The 25,844-nt window shown below is 34.9% G+C and overlaps 6 long non-coding RNA genes across 6 annotated transcripts; 3 read left to right on the forward strand and 3 right to left on the reverse strand.

Annotated features, from left to right (window-relative positions):
* Positions 1-795: 795 nt before the first annotated feature.
* On the reverse strand, positions 796-1,316 carry LOC142241317 (uncharacterized). The gene is made up of 2 exons (XR_012723573.1): positions 1,053-1,316; positions 796-984 (listed from the first exon to the last, which is right to left on the reverse strand). It is a non-coding gene; the product is annotated as an uncharacterized LOC142241317 (long non-coding RNA).
* A 2,350-nt stretch (positions 1,317-3,666) lies between these two features.
* LOC142221664 (uncharacterized) lies at positions 3,667-4,968 on the reverse strand. Its single transcript, XR_012718176.1, has 2 exons — positions 4,633-4,968; positions 3,667-4,127 (listed from the first exon to the last, which is right to left on the reverse strand). It is a non-coding gene; the product is annotated as an uncharacterized LOC142221664 (long non-coding RNA).
* A 131-nt stretch (positions 4,969-5,099) lies between these two features.
* LOC142221663 (uncharacterized) lies at positions 5,100-5,858 on the forward strand. Its single transcript, XR_012718175.1, has 2 exons — positions 5,100-5,236; positions 5,303-5,858. It is a non-coding gene; the product is annotated as an uncharacterized LOC142221663 (long non-coding RNA).
* Positions 5,859-10,919: 5,061 nt separating this feature from the next.
* LOC142241322 (uncharacterized) lies at positions 10,920-17,521 on the forward strand. Its single transcript, XR_012723576.1, has 3 exons — positions 10,920-11,144; positions 11,214-11,814; positions 17,297-17,521. It is a non-coding gene; the product is annotated as an uncharacterized LOC142241322 (long non-coding RNA).
* Positions 17,522-21,053: 3,532 nt separating this feature from the next.
* LOC142241328 (uncharacterized) lies at positions 21,054-21,566 on the forward strand. The gene is made up of 2 exons (XR_012723578.1): positions 21,054-21,146; positions 21,215-21,566. It is a non-coding gene; the product is annotated as an uncharacterized LOC142241328 (long non-coding RNA).
* Positions 21,567-23,993: 2,427 nt separating this feature from the next.
* Positions 23,994-25,366, reverse strand: LOC142241336 (uncharacterized). The gene is made up of 4 exons (XR_012723586.1): positions 25,265-25,366; positions 25,125-25,206; positions 24,887-25,029; positions 23,994-24,810 (listed from the first exon to the last, which is right to left on the reverse strand). It is a non-coding gene; the product is annotated as an uncharacterized LOC142241336 (long non-coding RNA).
* Positions 25,367-25,844: the final 478 nt, after the last annotated feature.

A 25,844-nucleotide genomic window follows, 5' to 3' on the forward strand; every position in this document is an offset into this window, starting at 1 on the left:
GCACTTTTTCTGATAGTTTGCAGGGGTTCTTATTGGCGTCCTTCGAAATTGATCTAAATAGGCACCTAATAATTGCACTGATGAGAAACTTTTTCGTAGTAACTTGGCGTGGTACAACTTCTCAATAGTGACGGCGCTTTTCCGACGAGTTTTTGATGTCGTATATGATTGTTTTCGACGTAGTGGGGATTCTCAGAAGCGCCCCCAAATTCCAAAAATGTTTGCAGGGAAGTGACACTGCAACAATCGCCAACTGTGATAGTAATTTGCCATCACTATTGTTACAAGAGCCATTTTATATTTTGTGAAACACCAAGCGCAACTGGCTTATTATAATTTATTTCAATGAAAACGAAAATAAAGTGCTGAAAACATAGTTATTACGCTTAAAATTGTGAAAAGTAAATTGGTGAACAATTTTTGACTTTCCAAATGGAATAAAGTGATAGTTTTTCAAATATTTTTCCAGACACGCTGCCTCCATTGGGAATAAAAGTACTGACTGATAGACGCTACAACATCCCTGCCAACATTTTTTGAATTTGGGGGCGCTTCTGAGAATCCCCACTACGTCGAAAACAGTCGTATACGATATCCAAAACTCCTCGGAATAGCGCCGTCACTATTGAAGTTGTACCACGCCAAGTTACTACAAAAAAGTATCGCATGAGTACGATTATTAGGTGCCTTTTTTAATAAATTTAGAGCGACGCCAATAAGAGCCCCTTCAAACAATCAGAAAAAGTGAATTTTAAGATAGTTGTAAAAGAATCATTGTGATCAAGTAAAACCCGATTGTTTAGATGATTATTAATTTTATTAAACATTTATAAATTCTCATAAATATAACATTTATACGACTATCACATCACATTTAACATATTTTTATGCATTAATAAAAGATTGATGTTGAGTTACAAGTTGCAAGTTACATGTTGTAGCGTCTATCAGCCAGTGCTTTTATTCCCAATGGAGGCAGCGTGTCTGGAAAAATATTTGAAAAACTATCACTTTATTCCATTTGGAAAGTCAAAAATTGTTCACCAATATACCTTTCACAATTTTAAGCGAAATAACTATGTTTTTAGCACTTCATTATCATTTTTATTTAAATAAAATATAAGAAGCTAGTTGTGCTTGGTGTTTCACAAAATATAAAATGGCTCTTGTAACAATAGTGATGGCAAAATACTTCCATGTACATTTTGTACTTTTTGATATATTTACCCCATCACAGTTGGCGATAGTTGCAGTGTCACTTACGAGTCTGTGATAGCGATGAGGATGAAATGGAACGTTGAAATGCTGGCAGGGATTTAACTTACAACTTGTAACTCAACATCAATCTCTTATTAATGCATAAAAATGTGTTAAATGTGATGTGATAGTCGTATAAATGTTATATTTATGAGAATTCATAAATGTTTCATAAAATTAATAAACATCTCAACAATCGTGTTTTACTTGACCACAATGATTCTTTTACAACTATCTTAAAATGCACTTTGTCTGATTGTTTGAAGGGGCTCTTATTGGCGTCCTTCTAAATGTATCCAGAAGGGCTCCTAATAATTGCACTCATGCGATACTTTTTTGTAGTAACTTGGCGTGGTACAACTTCTCAATAGTGACGGCGCTTTTCCGAGGAGTTTTGGATATCGTATACGACTGTTTTCGACGTAGTGGGGATTCTCAGAAGCGCCCCCAAATTCAAAAAATGTTGGCAGGGAATAACCAATGCCGATAAATTTGGTTTTATGCTGCATAAAATTGTTGAGCTAACCACCAGCATAGTGAGACCTACATCATGGGAATCAACAAATGGTTGGTACAACCAAAAGAATCTTAGTTCAATTATAGGACGGGCGTAAGGTAGTTGTTGCAACAAATAAATATTTATATCAACATCGACATGGTAAATGATATGACGCTACAAAATTTGCAAAACGGGGAACAGCATTTACTTGATAATTGTCGGCAATACATTGAATAAAGCTTATCCCATAGAAAAGAAGTTGCCTTCAGGTAAGTATTGTGACAACCCCCTTATTAAAGCGAACCTGGTACGTAGTGGTGTTATGCTGCGGCCTAGCTCGCCGGATGGGGTGGTTCTTTCCGCTTTTTAGGGTTGTACATTTAAAATATTTAATGTACCAGTATGTTTTTCTGAACCAGAGTTGGGAGTATGCAAAGAGTGTTAAATAGCAATTAAGCATATACAGCTCTGATGTTTTTTTGGTATTTTCTCTCAATGAGTGAAATGGTATGGGTGACTCTCTCAACCAGTTGATTCAGGGATGGGAAGTCGCAAATCATTATGTTGGGCTATTGTTGTTTGAGTAAAACGGGTATGCTTTTTTATGGTGTTTTGCTAAAGGACAAATATATTTAAAATTCAATAGACATTTTGGATTCCTATTTGAGACTTGGTGTTCAGTCTCTTAGGCAAGCCCACCCCATATGACATTTCTGTCATCCATGATATTTCCGTTGCCTCTATAAATATGTGGAAATATCCCAAAATTGATTTAGCCTACTTTTTAACGGCTGTTACATTTCAACCCTTATTAAACAGTTTAACACATTTTTAAATTTCTTTTTACGTTCAAAATTTCACATTTCGTTTTATTCTTAGATTTAACAGTATGATAACATGTATTTTAGTACAATAATAATAATAACAATAATTGACATTTGTTATAAACATTTACATAGAAATATTTTATTATAATTGTGTAGTTTTAAGGCCTTAAATAGATAATATTGAGATTTTATGTTCTTTAAACAAATGATATTAGGACTAATTTGGATTTCTTTTATATTTTTACTGGTAAAAAAAAGAATGGAATTTTAATATGGATATTTATTATTTGTGTAATAAAAACAATTAAAATTAAAGAATAAAGTTATTAGACTGGAATCATGTATATACGCTTTAAACAAAAAAGATTCATTTATTTATTTAATTGTTTATTATTTTTAATATTAATTTATTAATTGTTTAATGATATTTTAACAATCAATAATAATAATATTTATGATTATTTTATATAATTTTATTTTTTTTATTATCATTTTTTTTCTTTTATTTATAATACTTAATTTTTTTATACATAAATATATAAATTTTTAAGCGTTATAATTATGATGTTTTTATTATTTTATTTTAATATTTATTATATATGTATGTTTTAATTTTTAATTTTATTTTAGTTATGTAGATTATAGATTATTTTTATTTTTCATAATATTATTTAAATTATAGTTATATATCTTTTTTACTGTTTTTAATTTAATATATTATTTATATTTATTTATTATGTTAATATATTAGATTTATTTATTTCTAATTAGATCAATCAATTAGGTTATTATAAATTATATATTTTTTTTGCTTTGGTGTATATAAAAATTATATTTTTGTTTCTTTGCACGTAATTTTGTCTAATTTTTGTTTTCTTTAATTTAAGTATTCCAAAAAAATATTTTTATTTTAGAATTTTATTAATTTTCTTTCCGAAATTAGTTATAACAAAATAAGTACATATATATATTTATTTTTTTATATATATATTCATAAGAAATTTTAATAATTTTTCTTACATTAATTTCAATATATATTTTGTGTAATTTTGATACTAATAATTTTGTAGTTTTCATAGATAATTAGTTCTTTTTTTATTTCAAGTTTTCAGATTTTTAGTTTAGTAAAATTTCAAATATTTTCAGCAAACTTTCATTTCTTATTCTTTTGTATTTTGAAATGGTTTCTTTAAAATTTCGTTATAATTGTTGAAATTTGAATTTCTTTATAATGTTTACCATTTCTTTTCTTTCTATTATAAAAAATTTGTTGAGCACCTCCGATACGTATGTTATCGAAGGTACCCACGTGTTTCTTATGATTTGTTTCAATACATCACGGGACAATCACACATTTTTCACAACTTTTTACCTTGGGATTTTGCTCTAGTATTCCTAATTTGAATTTCTTGGCTGTTTCACTTGAATTCGGCCGCTGTTACACTCCACGCAATCGACAATGACTTTCAAAGTATTTGCAGTTGAGACATCGGGGTCGTGTCTCTACTGCTCTAACCCAAAAAATGTTGGTGATCACACAGTACCTATTCAACGTTTTCACAAAAAAAAAAGAATATTTCATCAGAAACTGAATAAAAACATTTGTAAATGCAGAAATCTCTGGCAAAGAGTGTCCTAACTATGAACACATTCCTTTTTTATATGCGTGCATCATATTTTCCTTCGATGTTCTATTGGACATTGGTCAAACAATTTCGCTGGGAAATTTCATTAAAACCGGCAAGAATTCTTAGAAGGACACGTTTTTCTTCAATATTATGGGCGATTTCGATAAATTAGACTGTTTCTTTTTCACAATTTCCAGATATACACAACCAATGTCCAATTACATGTCAAACCTAACCTCTAAATTTGCATGGAATCAGTAGGTCTTGAATCAACATTGGATTGGCATGACACGAAAAACGTGGTTTTGTGTTGGACATGCAATTCCAACCCATGTTTAATTCATGTCCCGAGATTATATTGCCTGGTTCCGCATAATTTTAGAAAATACCTTAAAGTATAAAGAATATTCACTTTTCTCACCTTGAATCTGACGAAATTACAACCAATCAATTATGTGTACAATAATATAACGAGCACACACTATCACACTATATGTCACTTTACTATTTATTCAAATTTCTCATTTATCTCTATCGACCGATTTCGTTCTTGTCCCGAAGGTGTTAAAATGTGAAAGACATTTTTGCCTTGGGATGCGCAAAACGTCACCTCCGTCGACATATGTCCACACTGGAAATAACCAGCTGTGTGACCATTGCAAACGTTTTTCAGATTGGTTGCACCATATGATCTATCTGGAAAACATTACTGTGAATGGTTTACTCATCAAAAAGGTGACATATGGTAAACAGAATTAGTGATGCACAATGACCAACAAGGAGAAAGAAATCAGAAAAATGGAATTTATAAAAGAAAATTTATAAAATAAAATTTTAAAAGGTACACGTCACAAAGCCAGCATTTTTTTCGCAGCCTGTGAAGTAAAAAAAATGTTGGGAATCTGCAAAACTGGAACGTAAAAAACGTGCAAATAATTTGGTGAAAATTTCCTTATGTACGTGTGTGTGTGTGTGGTTGATGTTTGTTTGCTTTCCAGCAAAGCAATATTGATAATGTTAAAATGGTATGTGATGTAAATATTTTCGTTTTCTCTCCTTCAATTTCATCAAATGTTCTTTTGTTTATACAGGTACTTGAATTAGGTTATAAGAATAATGCAAAATAAAATTACAGTGATCGAATCGGACACTATGCCAACAATATTGTCTATGTTCATGGATTGGATTTGTATGCTATCAATAATGGCCAATGTTTACCTGAATCAAAATGACTGAAACTACCCTTGTGGACAGACTTGGAAAATTTGAAAATGATTTTGTTCGATATGCCAATTATGTCATAAACGATTGGTAACAATTGGTAAAAAAACAATAATCTTATGCCACCAAAGGCTGTCATAAAGATAAGTGTATTATGATTTTATCATAAATATTTACATGCAATTGTTCTGCAAAAGTTCCTTAATATATATTTCCTATCGTTTCAGGTATTGATTCTGTCATTATTGTGGACTACAACAAAGTCATGATGGTTGTACTGTGTATAGCAAAGGAGCTAAAAAAATATACATATTTGTGGAAGCTGTGTCGCCGTAATAAATTTTGTTTTCCCAACATCAAGAAGGTCGAAGACATGAGTATAATAATTGGGTTATTAAAAATTATTATTTCAACCGTCGAACGGAACGGACGTGTTTTTTTAATAGCGGATAAAATCATCGTAATAAGTACCTACTACGAATTTCAAGTGTGGTGGGATATTAGGCCACCATGCAGAGAAATTCAAAGACATCCACTGGGTTGCTAACTTCAGGGCCCAGTGGACGGGTATCGACTGGAGTTATAAATTTGGGCAATGACCAAGAGTTAGGCCCAATTAGTCGACCTGTAGACGGGTCGTCAGGTGGCGACAATTTGACAAGTCGGACCTTTTCCAAGGTAACGGCATCAAAAGGAGGCAATCCCTCACGAAAGAGATTCAAAGAACGCAGAAATGCTTTGTTTATCCTAAAGAAATTAGGATCAGTCGACCCAAGCACGTTGTCGGCTAAACAAAGAGATTCCTTAAAATGGGCTCAAGGAATTCTTGAGGCTGGAAAAAGGGAACGATCACCGGATGAGCTGCCATCCTCCAAAAGGGATCAACGATCGTTTGCCTCAGTTGCTAAAGACAGCCTTGTGATGGCTATCATAAATAAAGGAGCATTGGACGGTATGGTTCCAAAGCAAAAATGGGGGGAAATTGAGAATGCTTTGTCTGGCGTCTACTCACAGGTGCTGGAAAAGTTTCCCGGCCCAGATCCTCGACACCAAGAGGCTGGTTGGTATCAAGGACGATTTAAGCTAGTCGCATTTGAGGACCAGAGGTCTATAGAATGTTTTAAAGCTGCTCTGATACTAATTGGTGAAGTTTGGGAAGGAGGTGCTCTAGAGTTAGTCGAGAAGAAAGACATACCGGCTAGACCAAGAGCACATGCGTGGATACCTGCAAACCCTCCTGACCCTGAATCTATTTTAAATAGACTGAAACAATGCAATCCAGATCTTCCAACAGCTGATTGGAAGGTTGGCCGTTTGGATGAAGTGGATGGGCCAAGACGGCATGCAGTGTTTATATTGAACACTCAGTCTTTGCCACATCTAGCAAAGTCCCAGGGCCGTGTATGTTATGGCTTTCATTATATCCAAATGAAGGTGTATAAAAACGATCAGCTAAAGGATTCAGAAATGGACAAGCCTCTGTCTGAATCAGAAGTAAGCGGATCCTCTTGCGAAGTCGAGGGGGATACCAAGACATTTGAAGACATGGATAGATACCGTATGCGTGAGGAGGCTTCTACTGCCTCAGAACTCACCAAAGTTGAACCTATGGTTATTGCGAGAGTCACCGATATCTCTGAAGAGGACATTCTTGATGACTCGATTGAAACGGCTGATGTGACGGTTGTTGAAAATCTCGATGGTCCTACGAATCCTCCAGATAAATCTTCATCATTGTAAGGCTGCATGTGCTGCCTTAAAAGTTCTCCTGATGAAAGGGGACATAGACATAGTTCTTATTCAAGAACCATATATTTATAGAAACAAAATATGTGAATTAAGTACTCCGGGGTTCAAACTATTGCAGTATACTGGTAATGATGTAAATCGAGCCTGTATAATTGCTAAAAACGAGCTCAACTTGTTTCTGCTTCCTTCAATGTGCAATACAGACACTGTCGTTGCAAGTTTAGAAATAGCCAAATGCAAATATTGGGTATCTACGGTCTACATGGGACATGACAGGGAGATGCCTCCATATGCCGTTAAGATCTTAGTGGAGGAGTCACTGAAAACAAAGACGAAACTCATTATGGGATGCGATGCGAATGCACATCATAGTATATGGGGAAGTAGTGATACTAATGCAAGGGGAGAGTCGCTAATAGAGTTTATTTTGCATACTAATCTGGTAGTTTGCAACAAGGGAGATGTCCCAACCTTTGTCACTAAAAACAGGCAAGAGGTTTTGGACGTCACCTTGGCCTCGCAAGAACTGAATGAAATGATATCTGAGTGGCAGGTTTTAAGTGAACACAGCTTCTCAGATCATCGCTACATCAGTTTCAAATTTGATGTTCATATCACCAAGATCATATTTCCGCCAAATGTTAGGAAAGCTGACTGGAATAGGTATAGGGAATCGTTCAATATGATGATACCGGAAATAACAGAGACAAATATGAGAAATGTGCAAGATATCGAACACGCAGTGGAGCGGATTACTAAGGCCTTCAACATCTCACTGAAAGCTGCATGCCCTAGAGGAAAGCCAAGGGGGAAACATCGACCACCATGGTGGTCTACGGAAATAAGTAATATGAGGAAATCCTGCAGGAAGCTCTTTAACAAGGCAAAGTCCACCAGAGCCCCTGAGGACTGGGACGCTTACAAGAAGAATCTGAGAGGATACAAGCGAGAACTGAGAAAGGCTCAGCATAACTCTTGGAATGCTTACTGCAGCAGTATTGAGAATACGTCCGAGGCTTCCAGACTACGGAAGGTTCTAGCATCCACCAACTCCGCTCCAGGTTTCATTAAAACATCGGAGGGCAATTGGACAACGTCCAGTGAGGAGACGCTGGAGGTACTATTGGACACACATTTTCCTGGAAATCAGACGGTTGAACCATGTACTGGCGGTGCCAGAGTTGCTCAGCGGTCGTTTCCTGTCGAGGACATTGTATCGGAAACTAGAATAAGATGGGCGCTAAATAGCTTTGGACCATTCAAATCCCCTGGACCTGATGGAATTACTCCGGCGGAGTTACAAGCTGTAACTGACAAAATTATCCCCTGGTTGTCGGTGATATATAAAGGATGTATCAACTTATCATATATCCCAGGAAAGTGGAGGGAAACAAAAGTCGTTTTCATACCTAAAGCGGGAAAAGCCTCTCACTCGAGGGCGAAGGATTTCCGACCAATCAGTTTATCCTCATTCCTACTTAAGACTCTGGAGAGGATGATAGATATTTATCTTAGAACTAGCATCGATTCAAGTTTGTTCTCGAAACGACAGCATGCGTACTCGAAGGGCAGGTCTACTGAGACCGCACTACATGAACTAGTCAGCTTTATTGAAAGCTCACTATCTGTCAAAGAATACACAATCGTGGCGTTTCTAGACATCGAAGGGGCGTTCAATAATGTCCATCCGAGCTCGATATTAAATGGACTGACAACTCTGAATGTTGATCCATGTATACTCAGGCTGTTAGACGAACTGCTAATGAAGAGACGTATTTCTGCCACACTAGGACAAGCAAACATACAAAAGTATGTGAACAGATATTATTCAGAGGGCCCTCCGGATGACTGAACAATGGGCGAAAGACAATGGTCTTGGGGTAAATCCTGCAAAGACAGAATTAGTCATGTACTGCAAAGATCGCAAGGCTCCCACGGTTAGGCCTATTTCCTTAGGGGGTATTGAAATTCCCTTTGGTGATTGTGCAAAATACCTTGGCGTTATTTTGGACAGGAAGCTGAACTTTAAGCTTAATATTGAAGAAAGGGCGAGGAAGGCAACTGTAGCTTTGTACTCGTGCAAAAAGGCAATAGGAAAAAAGTGGGGACTAAAACCAAAAATTGTGCATTGGCTATACACGGCAGTGGTTAGACCTATAATGCTATATGGTGTTGTAGTCTGGTGGCCGGCACTTCAGAAACCGACTGGTTTAGATAAAGTTCAGCGTATGGCGTGTTTGTGTATTTCAGGCGCATTCAGCAAGACAGGAACAAATTCCCTTAATGTCATGATGCATCTATTGCCTTTAGACATTTTGGCCAAACAGTCAGCTGCAACAACGGCTGTGCGGTTGCGCGAACTATCGCTGTGGTCGGAAAATGGTTACGGTCACAGTTCTGTCCTCAAAATAATGTCAGATGTGCCTAACGTAGTGGATTACACTTTGGCGAGTCCACTTTTCGACAAAAAGTTTGAGACTCTAATCCCCAACAGTGAGGCGTGGTGCACACATACCCCGGGGAATAAAGAATATATAGATTTCTACACTGATGGCTCCAAATTGGATGGACAAGTGGGTTTCGGAGTATATTCTAATGATCTGGAACTTCAAATAGCGAAAAGATTACCTAATCACTGTAGTGTTTTTCAGGCTGAAATATTAGCAATAAGAGAGGTGGCGAATTGGCTGAGAAGTAATGTTCCAAAAAATGTGGGCATTAATATATACTCAGACAGTCAACCTGCAATAAAATCCTTGGACTCTGTGTTCCTCAACTCGAAAACGGCCATCGATTGCCGCAAATCTCTCAATGAGATGGCTGAGCAGTACAATATTCACCTAATATGGGTGCCTGGCCATAGGAACATTCCGGGGAACTGCGAAGCGGATGAGTTGGCAAGGCTAGGGACTACCTTACATATTCCAGGGGAACTAGAATTTGTTGGTATGCCCCTAGCTACCTGCAAGCTCATGCTGCGTGAGAAGGCTGTTATGATGGCAAATGTTCGATGGGAGAATTGCAAGGGTTGTAACGACACCAAGCAAATATGGCCCCATTTCAACTTAAACCGCACACTAGATATGCTAATGTTCTCGAGACGTCAGGTATCACTCCTGATATCTGCTATAACGGGTCGCTGCCTGATAGGAGATTTTGCAAAAACTATTGGCGCGAAGTATAATGACTATTGTATGAGCTGTCATGATGCGGAGGAAAAAGAATCAATTAAACACCTCTTGTGTGGGTGTCCTGCATTTTGTGTAAAGCGCAAGCAACTTTTAGGAGCATATAGCTTCAGATTACTGGCGGATCTGGAAAACGTTAACTTAAGCAGTCTGCTAATATTTTTGGAACAATCTGGTTGGTTCAACAAAGAAAAATAATCAAGAAGGTTCAGCGGTTAAAACTAGAAGTGCCCATATGTAATAGGTACTTTTAGTTAATGTGGTATCACAATGGACTGAATAGTCTAAGTGAGCCTGAATCTTAATCGGGCTGCCACTTTAACCTAACCTAACCTAACCTGGGTTAGGCCGCATGTGGCATCAGATAAAAATGTTGACAATTTGAGGTCAAATTAGATGTGACCCTCAAAAAATATTGTCGTGTTTATAGCCACATTGAACGACGTTTTTTTCTTAGGTAATTATGCCATGATTGTTTTTCGATTTCGAACAGTAAAACTTCTTCTTTTTCTTTCAGACCATGTATGTGTTTCATGAATTACTCGATGTTTATGGCGCGAGTGGAGCTATCCAGTGTATTATGTCTGTCTACCTGACAACTAAATTAATGGAAATTTCCTTGTGAGGATGAATGGAAAATGTGTGGATGATTTTCCATTAGACCAATTGGGTCATAAGCGAAAAATGACAAAGCAAATCTGTAGCCTACATAAAACACACAAATTCTATATCCTCGTAGCGAATGTCAACAACCTCTAGGTATAGAAATGAAAAAGTAAAGTATTGGTATATTGCATCATTGTAATCATGTTGATTCTTATTTCCTTATTTTTCTCCTTCTCAGGTATGTTTTCCTGTCTGTCGAAATTTTCAAACACCAGTTTTACCATTTTTGGAATTCATTAGATGTTGGTGTATAAAGACGAAAATCGATCCTTACAGCAATTATGTTGCTAGGTATTTCCATATAGCCAAAGAAGGACAATTTTGTTTATGCATTATGCGGACGTCGTTGTAAACAACATTGCGGCCGTAAAAAAATTATTTGTCTAGCATAAAAGAGGTCAAAGTTAACAATTGGAATTTCCTGAAGTGGTTATTTGTATGATGTGTGAGATGGACTTTTGTATTTTGGATTGCTTGTTCCTTATTAAGATAAGTTCTATTGCACTTTGTTTTGTGGACATATACTAATTCAATTCTTTCTCTTTTTAGGTATTTAAAAAAAATATTTTCCAAGTTTACTAAAATTTTTATTTGCTTTTTGTATAGATGCTGTAATTATTTTCTATGGATAATGCGGTTAAATTATGAATGTGCGGATAATTATGAGCGTAAAGCAGATTATGAATGGAATGAGTACAAATATAAACTTATGGATTTTTGGATGGAAGTTGCGGCTGTAAATTTAATATTTTATACTTCAACGAATGATAATTGAAATCGTAAGTGGTAAGAAAAATGAGGTGTATGTTCACAAGTAGAATAGGTAGATATTCATATATATATAGTATGTAGTCACTTATATGCGTAGATGTTGGGCATGTACTATTCCGATAAATTTTCCATTAAGTGTTTCCACTTCGTACTGACAATTTCCGACCGACTTTACTATTCTACACTTTAGCCAAGGTTTACAAAACTTCGCGTTAATTCCCTTTACAAAATTACTTTGCACAAAATTCTTTCTAAAAACTTCTTGACCCGGGTGGAAAATTGTGACTCGACTTCTCCTATTGTAAGATCTTACATTTCGTTCATATGCTTCATGTAGTTTCTCTATTATTTTCTTGTGCACTATTTGCATTTTATCAGACTTAGGTAGAACAATTGTCTCGCCGTCCTCAAGAGCGTTTAGTTTTCTAAGTATACTGTAGGCGTCAGCGTGAGTAATCATTTGATAACCAGTAAGGGCAAAATATGGTGAGGTACCTGTAGATGAATGGATTGTCGAGCGTAACGAACATTCTATTTTCGACAAATTCTCATCCCATCTCGTCTGGTCAGTTTGCAGGTATGATCGAATACTGCTCAATATAGTCTGATTAACTCGCTCGCTGGCGTTTGCCTGCGGTGAGTGTATCGGTGATCGAATATGTCGTATACCAAATAATTTTAAAAGATCTTGGAAAGATTCGGACAGAAATTGTTTGCCATTATCTGAGTGTATAAACTCAGGTACACCAAATTTATGGAAAATTTCTTCCACAAGAAATTTGTTAATCAATTTGGTTGTTGCCTTTGCCATTGATTTCAATAGCACAAATTTGGTCTTATGGTCCAATACAATGAAAATAAATGACTTGGTTCGAGGATAAGGGCCGAGGAAATCAACGTAAATCTTCTGAAATGGCCTTTGGGTAATAACCTCATTGCCCATTGGTGGTCGTAAAGTACACTTGGGATGTTTGATTTCTTTACACATGTCGCACTTATTTACAAAATCTTTTATATGATTGACCATAGAAGGCCAATAGAAATATAAGCGAACATTTTGTAAAGTTTTTGCCATTCCACCATGCGTTGTGTTCTCCTCATGCGATTTCCTCACAATTCCATTTGTTAATTCTTGTGGAGGCCAAATTCTCCAACAACACTCCTCTGATTCGACATCGCCCTGATTAAACTTAACCCTTTTGTATACGATACCATCACATACTTTTAAATCGGGTAATCTGTTTGCGTTCTGCTCAATTGTGTCAATTAGTGCAAGATAATCAGGATTTTTGAACTCTTTGGATTTGAAATCGATTATGGCTTGATCTTCAAGTGCAAGTTCATCCATACTTAATCGGGACAGCATGTCAGGCACAACATTCTTCGATCCTTTTCGGTGCTCGATAGCAAATTTGTATCCTTGAAGTTTCAAGCTCCACCTAGCTAATCGGCCATTGAGGTCACGTTGCCTCATTAACCATTGGAGACTTGAATGGTCCGTAATAACCGTAAAATCCATCAGTTCGACATATTGCCTAAAACGCTCGATCGCCAATATGACCGCCAAACATTCTTTTTCAGTGGTTGAATAATTTTGTTTGGCAGTATTTAACTTTTTCGAAAAATATTCGATGGGATGCTCGCCAATGTTGTCATCTTTCTGAAAAAGTACTGCGCCAACTCCAACATTCGAAGCATCACACTGTATAAAGAACGGGCGATCAAAATCCGGACTTGTCAGAACTGGGCTTGATACTAGACACAACTTCAATTTTTCGAACGAATCCAAGGCCTCAGGGGTCATTACAAATTTAGAAGATTTTCTTAGTGTGTCTGTAAGTGAGGCTGTGAGAGTCGAAAAGTCGTGGATGAATCTTCGATACCATCCCACAGTACCCAAAAACTTACGCACATCTTTTTGGCTCTTAGGTGGTTTAATGTTCATAATGGCCTCAATCTTAGATGGATCTGGTTTGAGTTTACCTGCACCCACAATGTACCCTAAATATTTTAACTCTTTGTAACAGAATTTTGATTTTTCCATATTTATGGTCCATGTGTACTTGGATATTAGGTGAAACAATCAATAGATCGTCCAGGTACACAAATACACGGTCTTTCAACTCTGAAGGAATCACTTTGTCCATCAGTCTACACATCCGTTGAGCAGCGTTGCACAGTCCAAAAGGCATTACCTTGAATTGGTAATGTGGCCTACCTTGAACTGTGAACGCTGTCAACGGGCGACTTGATTCCTCCAGAGGAATTTGCCAAAATGCGTCCTTTAGATCTATTGCGGAAATATAAAAGGTATCACCTAGCCGGGCTAACAAACCGTCTATGTTGGGCAAGGGGTAAGCGTCTTTCCTCGTTACCTTGTTGAGTTCTCTTGCATCCAAACATAGGCGATTTTTGTTCGGTTTAATCACCAGAGTGACCCTGTTGTTCCACTCTGCATTTGTTGCTACCTCTATAACATCAAGCTGGATCATCCTGTCCAATTCTTCGTACAAAAGCTTTTGTACACCAGGACTAACTGGAAAGTACCTCATCTTTTTCGGAGTAGCATTTCCAACATCTATGGAATGCTTTTCCAGATGAGTTTTTCCAAGTCCATGCTTGGTGTAGCAACGAAATGAGAGCTTCACATTCTCCAAAATCGTATTCTGTTCAGGCGTCAGTTCGTGCATTTTTCTGTCATCGTCTAATGTATCCATTTCACAAACATCCATATTATTCATCGTTATTCGTATTCCTAATTCCTGCCAAAAATCGTATCCAAGGATTAAACTTTGTTTCAACGTCGGTACTAAATAAAATAACATCTCTTTATCTGTATTCCCACATTTCACAGATAATTTGACTTTGCCAATAATTTGCAATGGCTCACCGCCAGCAGTATTTATCCTCGATTTATAATTCAAAATTTTACACTTCATCATCCTGACATTTTCTAAACAGTTCTTCCCTAAACAACTGACTGCTGCACCACTGTCCATCAATCCATGAAATTCAATTCCATTTAGTTTCACATCCTCTTGTTTTCTTCGCTGATATCCTTTCCTAGCTTTTAAAACATTCCTACTTATTTCAGGTATGAAATCCCTAAAAATTTCCTCCCTTTTCCTATTATAATTCTCCAATCGGGTTTCATAAGGTATAATGGTTTCTATTTTCCTACTTGAATTTAGGATTGATCCACTTGAAAGAATTTTAGTGCATTCTGAGTTTCGATTCCGTATATTACATTTATCATCAGTTGTCTTAATTAAAGCATTTCTATGTTCGGAATTCAGAATACTTCCTTGATGCATATTCGGTTCATCGTGATTTACTGTGATTCTAGATCCATTTAGAGAATTTGATGAATTTATCATTTCTTCATCAACATTTTTGAAAAGTTCATTTCCTGGAAAATTTGTCGTCGTCTCGGTTATGGTATATAATTTATCATTTCGACTATGTTCGGATATTACTGGGTCGATTCCTTCTTTGAACATGTTTGCCCAGTCCTCGCCATGTTCTTGTTCGGGTTTCCCGAACATTTGGGGCATTTTGGAGAAGTGGTACCATCGAACCCACATTTATAGCAAAAGACATTACGTTGTTCGTCCGGGCAGTCTACAAATGTGTGTCCGTTTTTCTTGTAGTTCCAGCAGACAAGTTGCCTAGCTGGTCCTGCATTTTGATATAATGCCTCCACTTCAGGAAGGAAATTCGAAGGCTCTATCTCTTCCACATCAAGTTCATTAATACGTCGATAATTCTGTTGCCTGTAAGAGATTCGTTTAGAAATGTTCCTCTCGGCTCTCTTACATTCTTCCAGAAGTTCATCGATCGTTTCAATGTCCTTCGGGAAAATTAATTGTACAATACCCTCCTTAAGATTATCCTTCATAATCCGTACAAGTTCATGTTCGTGTATTGGAATGCGCAGTTGGTTTCTGAGCTTAACAATTTCTGATATGTACATATCTGCAGTCTCAGAAGGTAATTGTCGCCTTTCCATTATGCGTCTCTGTATTTCGAAATCACTTTCGAAATTTCTTTATAAAATGATATTTTAAGTGGTCCCACTGGCATATTGGGTTTTGTTGGCGAAATTGCCAAATCCAATCATGTGCCCTACCTGTCAATAGGTGGTGGAAACCCTTTACAAAAACATCCCAAGGACAGTTGTAGTCAATTCTCAATGATTCAGCTCGAAAAACAAAATCTTCGACGCTGACTGATTTTGACGAGCCATCATACTTCAAACCCCACTTTTGCAATTGCAAGGGTGTTATAGGCTTGTGATTGTAAGGCTAATATTGGTTTGGAATATTTTGTTGTATAAGTCCATGTGGTAGATAGTTCGGGTGATCTGGCATAGGTGGTGTGAAATGCGCTTGTTGATAAGGCTGATAAGGATTTGGTGCATTTTGTACATTTTGCATATTTTGCCGTCGATTATTGTTCACCTGCTCATTTGAGGCTCTGTTTGGTGGAGGATTGTTACTACCATTATCAAGCGAATTCGTTGCTTGAGAATTCAAAGAATTCCTAATGGCTTGTGGAATCATTACTGCAAGCCTTTGCTCGATTATCTGTAACATATTCGCCTGAGCAGCTCCTACGGACGCACTAACATAATCTTGCAAGCTCAAACCATTTTCGTTCACCGCAGATTCTGGTTCAACGTTTTCTTCTAACGTAGGCAATCTAGATTGATTCATTTCTGAAAATTCCCTTCTAATAGTCCTGGCAGTTATACTACTATATTCAGGGGTTGTAATGGAATTCAATGATTCCGGTGAAGATGTAGTTTGTGGGCCTAATCCGTTAAGGAAACGTAAAGACAATAAAGGTGGTATATTATTAGAATTGAGAATGGTTCTATTAGCACTAGATGTATTAGAATTAGCGCTAGAGGTGTTAGAATTCGAATGTTGAGTATTATTAGCGGAATTGTTCGTCGACGTATTCAAGTTTGAGTTATTCCTATTATTGTCTGGCTCAAAACCCTGCGCATTGGGGTTTAGATTTCCTGATTGATTGTTTCTAGCAGCAATTCTGCTTGACGATCTAGATGGTGCATTTACCCTCGCTCTGATAGGCATGGTTTAAACTCAAAGAATTAAAAACTATCGATTTTTAATGTGTCTGTGGATGTAGTTCTTCTTTTTCCTTTTTCTCAGTCAATGAAAATGAATGTCTTTGGAAAATTTAATAAACGAAATGAAAAGTATTTAATGTAGTTATGGACGCCAAAAGATTAAATAAAATTGTTAAATGTGTGATATAGACAAATTTTTAAATATAGCCAATTTTTGGAAAATATTGAAATTTGCAGAATATTTGTTTCAAATTAATAATGATTAATTATTTGATTTTGTAGTTTTTTAGTATTATATACTGTTTCTACTAGTTAGTAACACACAAAATTTAAACATATATTACATATACTTAATAATAATTATAATTTTTGTTTTTTTTTTCTTTTCTTTTCAGATTATTATATTCATTAAGGTTGAAGTTGGTAACAGGTCCGGTCAAAAGAAGGCAATATTGGAATCCAAAAATACAATATTTTTATAATTTTCAGTAATATATAAGTAGTTTCTAATTTTAAATTTAGAATTGTAATATTGTAGAAAATTTTAATATTGTAAATAATTTTTAAAATTTGGTTTTCATTTTAAATAAACAAAACTAAAAATTCTATTGAATTTTAAATTGTTGTGTTTCAGTTATTGGTATTGGTTTTATATTAGCAAAACAGGTTTGTAAAAAAAAGCATATAGGAAAAATAATAATTAATTTACTGGATGAAGATTCCAACTTTTAAATCATTTTGCTCGAGAAATTTGAAACAAATAGATATATTGGGCTATATAACCATAATAATCTATGCTTTCAGATTTCTACATAGCAATTTGATTTAAATTTTGGTTTCATGACACAACTGCGGAGTCTATATGAACATCGTTGCGAATCGGCATGGTGCTAAAGCTCCTTCCGTGACATCCAATGTTCATTGATAGATTCTTTCATCGGCCTTGTTCTATTTCATAAAAAAAAGAAATTAATAGATGGATAATTTTATGTGGAAATGAATGTTATGTTGTTTGGTGTCATTATATGGCACTGTAATATTCAAGGTGTAAATAATTTCCACTATATAGGGCGGCAAAGTTTGATGGCCAAAAAGTCGAACCAAATACTGTCGTCCAATGTTATTGGGCGTCAAAATGTGGTTGACTATTAATACTACCAAAAAAATTAGCCCCATGTTGCCGGGCGCCAAAAAAATTAGCCCCATGTTGCCGGGCGCCAAAATGTGACAACCCCCTTATTAAAGCGAACCTGGTACGTAGTGGTGTTATGCTGCGGCCTAGCTCGCCGGATGGGGTGGTTCTTTCCGCTTTTTAGGGTTGTACATTTAAAATATTTAATGTACCAGTATGTTTTTCTGAACCAGAGCTGGGAGTATGCAAAGAGTGTTAAATAGCAATTAAGCATATACAGCTCTGATGTTTTTTTGGTATTTTCTCTCAATGAGTGAAATGGTATGGGTGACTCTCTCAACCAGTTGATTCAGGGATGGGAAGTCGCAAATCATTATGTTGGGCTATTGTTGTTTGAGTAAAACGGGTATGCTTTTTTTATGGTGTTTTGCTAAAGGACAAATATATTTAAAATTCAATAGACATTTTGGATTCCTATTTGAGACTTGGTGTTCAGTCTCTTAGACAAGCCCACCCCATATGACATTTCTGTCATCCATGATATTTCCGTTGCCTCTATAAATATGTGGAAATATCCTAAAATTGATTTAGCCTACTTTTTAACGGCTGTTACATTTCAACCCTTATTAAACAGTTTAACACATTTTTAAATTTCTTTTTACGTTCAAAATTTCACATTTCGTTTTATTCTTAGATTTAACAGTATGATAACATGTATTTTAGTACAATAATAATAATAACAATAATTGACATTTGTTATAAACATTTACATAGAAATATTTTATTATAATTGTGTAGTTTTAAGGCCTTAAATAGATAATATTGAGATTTTATGTAATTTAAACAAATGATATTAGGACTAATTTGGATTTCTTTTATATTTTTACTGGTAAAAAAAAAGAATGGAATTTTAATATGGATATTTATTATTTGTGTAATAAAAACAATTAAAATTAAAGAATAAAGTTATTAGACTGGAATCATGTATATACGCTTTAAACAAAAAAGATTCATTTATTTATTCAATTGTTTATTATTTTTAATATTAATTTATTAATTGTTTAATGATATTTTAACAATCAATAATAATAATATTTATGATTATTTTATATAATTTTATTTTTTTTTTTATTATCATTTTTTTTTATTTATAATACTTAATTTTTTTATACATAAATATATAAATTTTTAAGCGTTATAATTATGATGTTTTTATTATTTTATTTTAATATTTATTATATATGTATGTTTTAATTTTTAATTTTATTTTAGTTATGTAGATTATAGATTATTTTTATTTTTCATAATATTATTTAAATTATAGTTATATATCTTTTTTACTGTTTTTAATTTAATATATTATTTATATTTATTTATTATGTTAATATATTAGATTTATTTATTTCTAATTAGATCAATCAATTAGGTTATTATAAATTATATATTTTTTTTTGCTTTGGTGTATATAAAACTTATATTTTTGTTTCTTTGCACGTAATTTTGTCTAATTTTTGTTTTCTTTAATTTAAGTATTCCAAAAAAAATATTTTTATTTTAGAATTTTATTAATTTTCTTTCCGAAATTAGTTATAACAAAATAAGTACATATATATATTTATTTTTTTTTATATATATATTCATAAGAAATTTTAATAATTTTTCTTACATTAATTTCAATATATATTTTGTGTAATTTTGATACTAATAATTTTGTAATTTTCATAGATAATTAGTTCTTTTTTTATTTCAAGTTTTCAGATTTTTAGTTTAGTAAAATTTCAAATATTTTCAGCAAACTTTCATTTCTTATTCTTTTGTATTTTGAAATGGTTTCTTTAAAATTTCGTTATAATTGTTGAAATTTGAATTTCTTTATAGTGTTTACCATTTCTTTTCTTTCTTTTATAAAAAATTTGTTGAGCACCTCCGATACGTATGTTATCGAAGGTACCCACGTGTTTCTTATGATTTGTTTCAATACATCACGGGACAATCACACATTTTTCACAACTTTTTACCTTGGGATTTTGCTCTAGTATTCCTAATTTGAATTTCTTGGCTGTTTCACTTGAATTCGGCCGCTGTTACACTCCACGCAATCGACAATGACTTTCAAAGTATTTGCAGTTGAGACATCGGGGTCGTGTCTCTACTGCTCTAACCCAAAAAATGTTGGTGATCACACAGTACCTATTCAACGTTTTCACAAAAAAAAGAATATTTCATCAGAAACTGAATAAAAATATTTGTAAATGCAGAAATCTCTGGCAAAGAGTGTCCTAACTATGAACACATTCCCTTTTTATATGCGTGGATCATATTTTCCTTCGATGTTCTATTGGACATTGGTCAAACAATTTCGCTGGGAAATTTCATTAAAACCGGCAAGAATTCTTAGAAGGACACGTTTTTCTTCAATATTATGGGCGATTTCGATAAATTAGACTGTTTCCTTTTCACAATTTCCAGATATACACAACCAATGTCCAATTACATGTCAAACCTAACCTCTAAATTTGCATGGAATCATTAGGTCTTGAATCAACATTGGATTGGCATGGCACGAAAAACGTGGTTTTGTGTTGGACATGCAATTCCAACCCATGTTTAATTCATGTCCCGAGATTATATTGCCTGGTTCCGCATAATTTTAGAAAATACCTTAAAGTATAAAGAATATACACTTTTCTCACCTTGAATCTGACGAAATTACAACCAATCAATTATGTGTACAATAATATAACGAGCACACACTATCACACTATATGTCACTTTAATATTTATTCAAATTTCTCATTTATCTCTATCGACCGATTTCGTTCTTGTCCCGAAGGTGTTAAAATGTGAAAGACATTTTTGCCTTGGGATGCGCAAAACGTCACCTCCGTCGACATATGTTCACACTGGAAAGAACCAGCTGTGTTACCATTGCGAACGTTTTTCAGATTGGTTGCACCATATGATCTATCTGGAAAACATTACTGTGAATGGTTTACTCATCAAAAAGGTGACATATGGTAAACAGAATTAGTGATGCACAATGACCAACAAGGAGAAAGAAATCAGAAAAATGGAATTTATAAAAGGAAATTTATAAAATAAAATTTTAAAAGGTACACGTCACAGTATCGCACCGATTTATAAAAAAGGAATCTTACAAAAGTTTCCATAAAAATTGCAGGCTTCATACACCAACAAACACAAATACTTTTTATGGCAAGCGAGCTTTTTTTATTGTATTAAGCACACAGGACAGGTCTAAGTCGATCTGTATTTATATCTAGAGGATTAAGGAAGAAATTTCTGGCAAGTATATATTGAATTAGGTTCTGTGGTTTGACCACATAATTGCAACCTAATAACCATCTGTCATTGGTATACAAATATTACCTATCATATATTGTAAATTCTTATGTAAATTGATCTCACGTATATGTAGATCAAAAGCCTTTGTTGTTAGCACATTTTGTATTTATTTTCGTAGTTTATTATGATTGTAAATCTTGTAATAAATTAATAAAATCGCAATATAATCTGCTCTTTCCCTTAATATTGGAATTTGGTTAGGATAATAATAGAGAAAATCGATGGGGGTTGCACCAACAAACAAAACAATAAATATGAGATTGCGACAACCAATGCAAAGTTGATCCAACATACTACTATGCAGTTACAATTGCCAAATGTTAGTTGTTCTGACAGATATCATTGATAGTTGATGGTTGGCAAATAATTCGGTTGAGGCAACGAATTTGTTTTCTGGGTGTACAAACACCGACATTCCGTCCGGAATAACTGATAATCTGTAATGCGCTTTACAGATCTCATAAACATGCAGCAGTATAGATTATGCCTTCGGACTTAACTTATAATGTGCACAATATATGGGATATCTTCGACACGAGCACTGTCGTCCGGAATAACTGATAGTCTGTAAAGCGCATAATATGTTGAGAAATTGTTGTTAACGTGTTGAACTCTACTATTGAGGGTAATGTATGTTTTTGGTTGAGAACGCCATTTTCTCAACAATTTCTCAAATGGAATTCTAAGCTAATTCTTTGAAAAAATGTTTGAAAGCGTATTGAGCATAAGCATTTCTCCAATGCTTGTGTTTATTGGGATGTGATTTTATTCGTATAAACCCTGCCAACATTTTTTGAATTTGACGGCGCTTCTGAGAATCCCCACCACCTCGAAAACAGTCGTATACGATATCCAAAACTCCTCGGAAAAGCGCCGTCACTATTGAGAAGTTGTACCACGCCAAGTTGCTACAAAAAAAGCATTGCATGAGTGCAATTATTAGGTGCCTTTTTAAATAAATTTAGAACGACGCCAAAAAGAGCCCCTTCAAACAATCAGAAAAAGTGAATTTTAAGATAAGGTAGGTGCTATGTTCGGTTTCCGCAGCGAAATCCCATACAAAACCAAAAATGCGAAAAACTACCGAAATATTTTTTCATTTGTGGTACTTTGTTTTTTTTTCGAGTTGAAAAACTGACGTAAAGCGCACAGTCCCTAATTAGATCGTGTTAAATCCTTCCGTATGTTGAGATTAGTTAGTTTCAAAACACGGCGCCATTTGCAATGTGAATTAAGAAATAATTTATTTATTCAAATGATTTGTGTGAAATTACAATACAAATGTGGTTCGCATTGTTATTTAAAAAAGCAATAAGATCGATTGACAAAATGAAAATAACTTGGAGTGGTGTTTTCGTAATAAAGCCACCATCTAGCCGCTCCCTACTACATGATAGAATAGAAATAATGTACATAACATGAAATTTATAGAAAAGTGTTAACAAAATAAAGTTTTATTTAGTTAATTTCATTTTACAATCGTTTCTTTTTACTGGGTATAGGGATAATAAACACAAATGCTGGCCGTGCATCGTAATTATAAAGAAGGTGCGATTGATGTTGCAGTACTATGGTAGCTACGAATGGAATCACAAGAATAAATTGCTATGTTCTATTGCAAATGCAAAAATTAATTATGCATATATCTTGCATTTTATCGATTCAAAACACTGGTTGAATTTTATAACATGACTGAAATAGTTATAAAATTATCCATTATCTTGCGAAATATAAGTCGGGAGCAGTGACTTTTGCTTAGGAACTACCCTTGAACGTGAGTTATAGGCTTATGGTGATTGAACAAAATGTTTCACTTTCTATAGCTATTGTATGGTGTACGTGTTTTAACTGGTCACCCCATGATGTTGTTCCCCCGAGGTAACAACATTGGCAAATGAAATGACGTTATTATCCTTTGTGGGAACCGTGGTGATGACCACTGGATTTGAAATTGCTAGTGAGGCGGCAACAGCATGGGCATAAGTACACTCTTGTCCGCTGGTATTCCAATGCAATTGTGGACACCAACGAAATAAGTTTGTTGATAAATGAGTCCATTGCTGCGCATGATGTAAAATTTAGCCTAACACCGGAATTATATGTTTGTTAGATGGGCGTTACAAATTGACGGTATCCATTTGGAAAAGCTGAAGAAGACGACAATGTACCACATGTCGTTAAAGCTGTTGCCGAATGTGGTAAGACACCAGGAGTAGAGCGGCTGGCGTTTTATTCTTAACAATTATTAGTGTCCAGTGCTGTGTGAGGTTTGGTTGCAAAACAATTTAAAAACTGGTAGAAAAAACTTTTCAAAACAGTTATCATGAATGCGTGTGTGTAAACAATCTAATCAGCTGCTGCGTATGCATATGTAATAATTTTATGACGTTTGGCTATGTTGTCAATTAAATTACGGGGAAATAAACGCGGAATAGTACCAAAATGGCTGTTTTCTTCCTTCGAAATCTATTGTCAACACTCTCAGTTTTCAACGCGAAAGAATGGTTAAAGGCTGGTATGCACCTCTAGCGAAAAATTTCATTCCCATAAGAAATGCATTGCTATTTATGCTAACGAAATTGTCGGTAGCGTTCAATTTCGTAAGCTGGTACGCACCTCTAATGAAAATAACAGGGTTGTCAAAAGCATATTTTGGCAGCAAACATTTAATTTATTACAATGATTGTGTGCGTAAAAGTTTTAAAAGGTCTGTAAATAATAAACAATTTATTTGAGGAATATTTGGAACATATATTAACAATTTTTAAAAGCGATTAGCTGGGTTAAAATTTGTGTACACAGGCCTGTTTTTTTGTTGTAGACTTAAATAAATTTTTGCTACCGAAAATTTCGCTGGAGGTGCATACCGGCCTTAAGTATAAAATATTAGCTCTTGAATTTCGCTTCAAACTTGATAATCGACATCCAACACGTTTTTATAGGTTAACATGTATCTAGTTGATTACGTAACACGCAATTTTAGCATTTTTCAATTTCGTCTCTGAGCTCATTTTTAACCTGTGCACCGAAACCAGAGATGGATTTCGTCAACCAGGAAGATTTTGCCTAATTCTTGTTCCTACTGGGTACTTGTACTCACTCAGCTGCCTGGGATCACTTCCATAGACCAAGGAAGGTATAGACATCTCAAGTGAATTCACAGCGCTGTAGTTTGTCTGCACACCGTAGATGGCTCTTTTTCGTCTGCAATTGAGTGATTTTTTAATTTGGCTTTAATTTGTTTTCTTTCCTTTGTTCTCTCGTTGAAACACCAAATATTGTGAAAGTTTATAAAATACTATTCATCCACACCTTTTTTGTAATGCAAATTGACTAATTTATACGGTAATTCTCGTTTTCCAAAAAGAAATTGAGTCACTTGACTGCGCAATTGAGTGGAATGACTGCACACTGCAAATAAACAAAACAATGGTGAATTGTCAAGGTATGTCTCTATAGTTTCTTGGTCTATGTCACTTCTCATTACCCCAGTCTACCATATGGAGGTGCAGTATTGCCAACCTCGGGATAGTGTGGCGGCTCTATTGATGTGTGGGTCTCAATTCCACAATCACATATAGATGGATCTGGCAGACAATTCTAGTACCTCTACGGTGTTCCCACAATATCCTGAGTTTTCGCACATAATTAAAATAGCAAAGAACAATAAAAAGGAATTACTTATATGTCCTCACAGGAGAATAGACTAAATAGAAGATCCTTACCCGAGTTTCTCAGAAAAAAAATCATAAAAATTCCGGATCTACACAAACAGGGAACCAAAATGGATTTTCTTGCAATTCTGCCCTAGATTTAAACAACAAATTAATTCAAATTCACTTCCTACCATTACGAACATACATACCGTAGCACTAAATTACCGAAAATATGTAAAAAAATTACACAAAAAAAACAACACTGTTTCGTAGTAGAAAAAGACCCGATTACTTGCAACTCACTATTGACAATGACCCCAAACGTTGTTGCATTGTCATTACAATGTCATCGATCTGTACGTGTCCTTTAGCAAGGTCATGTCCAGTTCTGCCAACTTGTCAAATAATTGGGGTCCATTTGATCCTTTCCAATGGGCATTCATAAAAAGTCGGAAATTGTCACTAGATGGCGCTAGTCATCTAGGAGAGAAAAATGCAAAAATACATGATTGAATCATTCAGGTATTCACAATGTCCTAACAATATATTCTCCTAACAACTCAACTCCTCAATACATGTCCAGATCCGCCCTGCATGTCAACCGACGTCCGTCTGAACTTCTCACCGATATCCATCATAACACCTCAAGAATGACGTTCAGCGTCTGTCATCATCACGGTCTGAAAGATGACAGATGGGGTGTGAAGTCTGTGACGTTTGAGGAATGAATATTTCAAAACCAATTATGTCATTTGTTCCAGTGTTGCCACATCCTGACATTCGGAGTCA

The sequence above is a fragment of the Haematobia irritans genome, chromosome 1, assembly GCF_050003625.1.
Source record: "Haematobia irritans isolate KBUSLIRL chromosome 1, ASM5000362v1, whole genome shotgun sequence".
In the NCBI taxonomy this organism is placed as follows: domain Eukaryota; kingdom Metazoa; phylum Arthropoda; class Insecta; order Diptera; family Muscidae; genus Haematobia; species Haematobia irritans.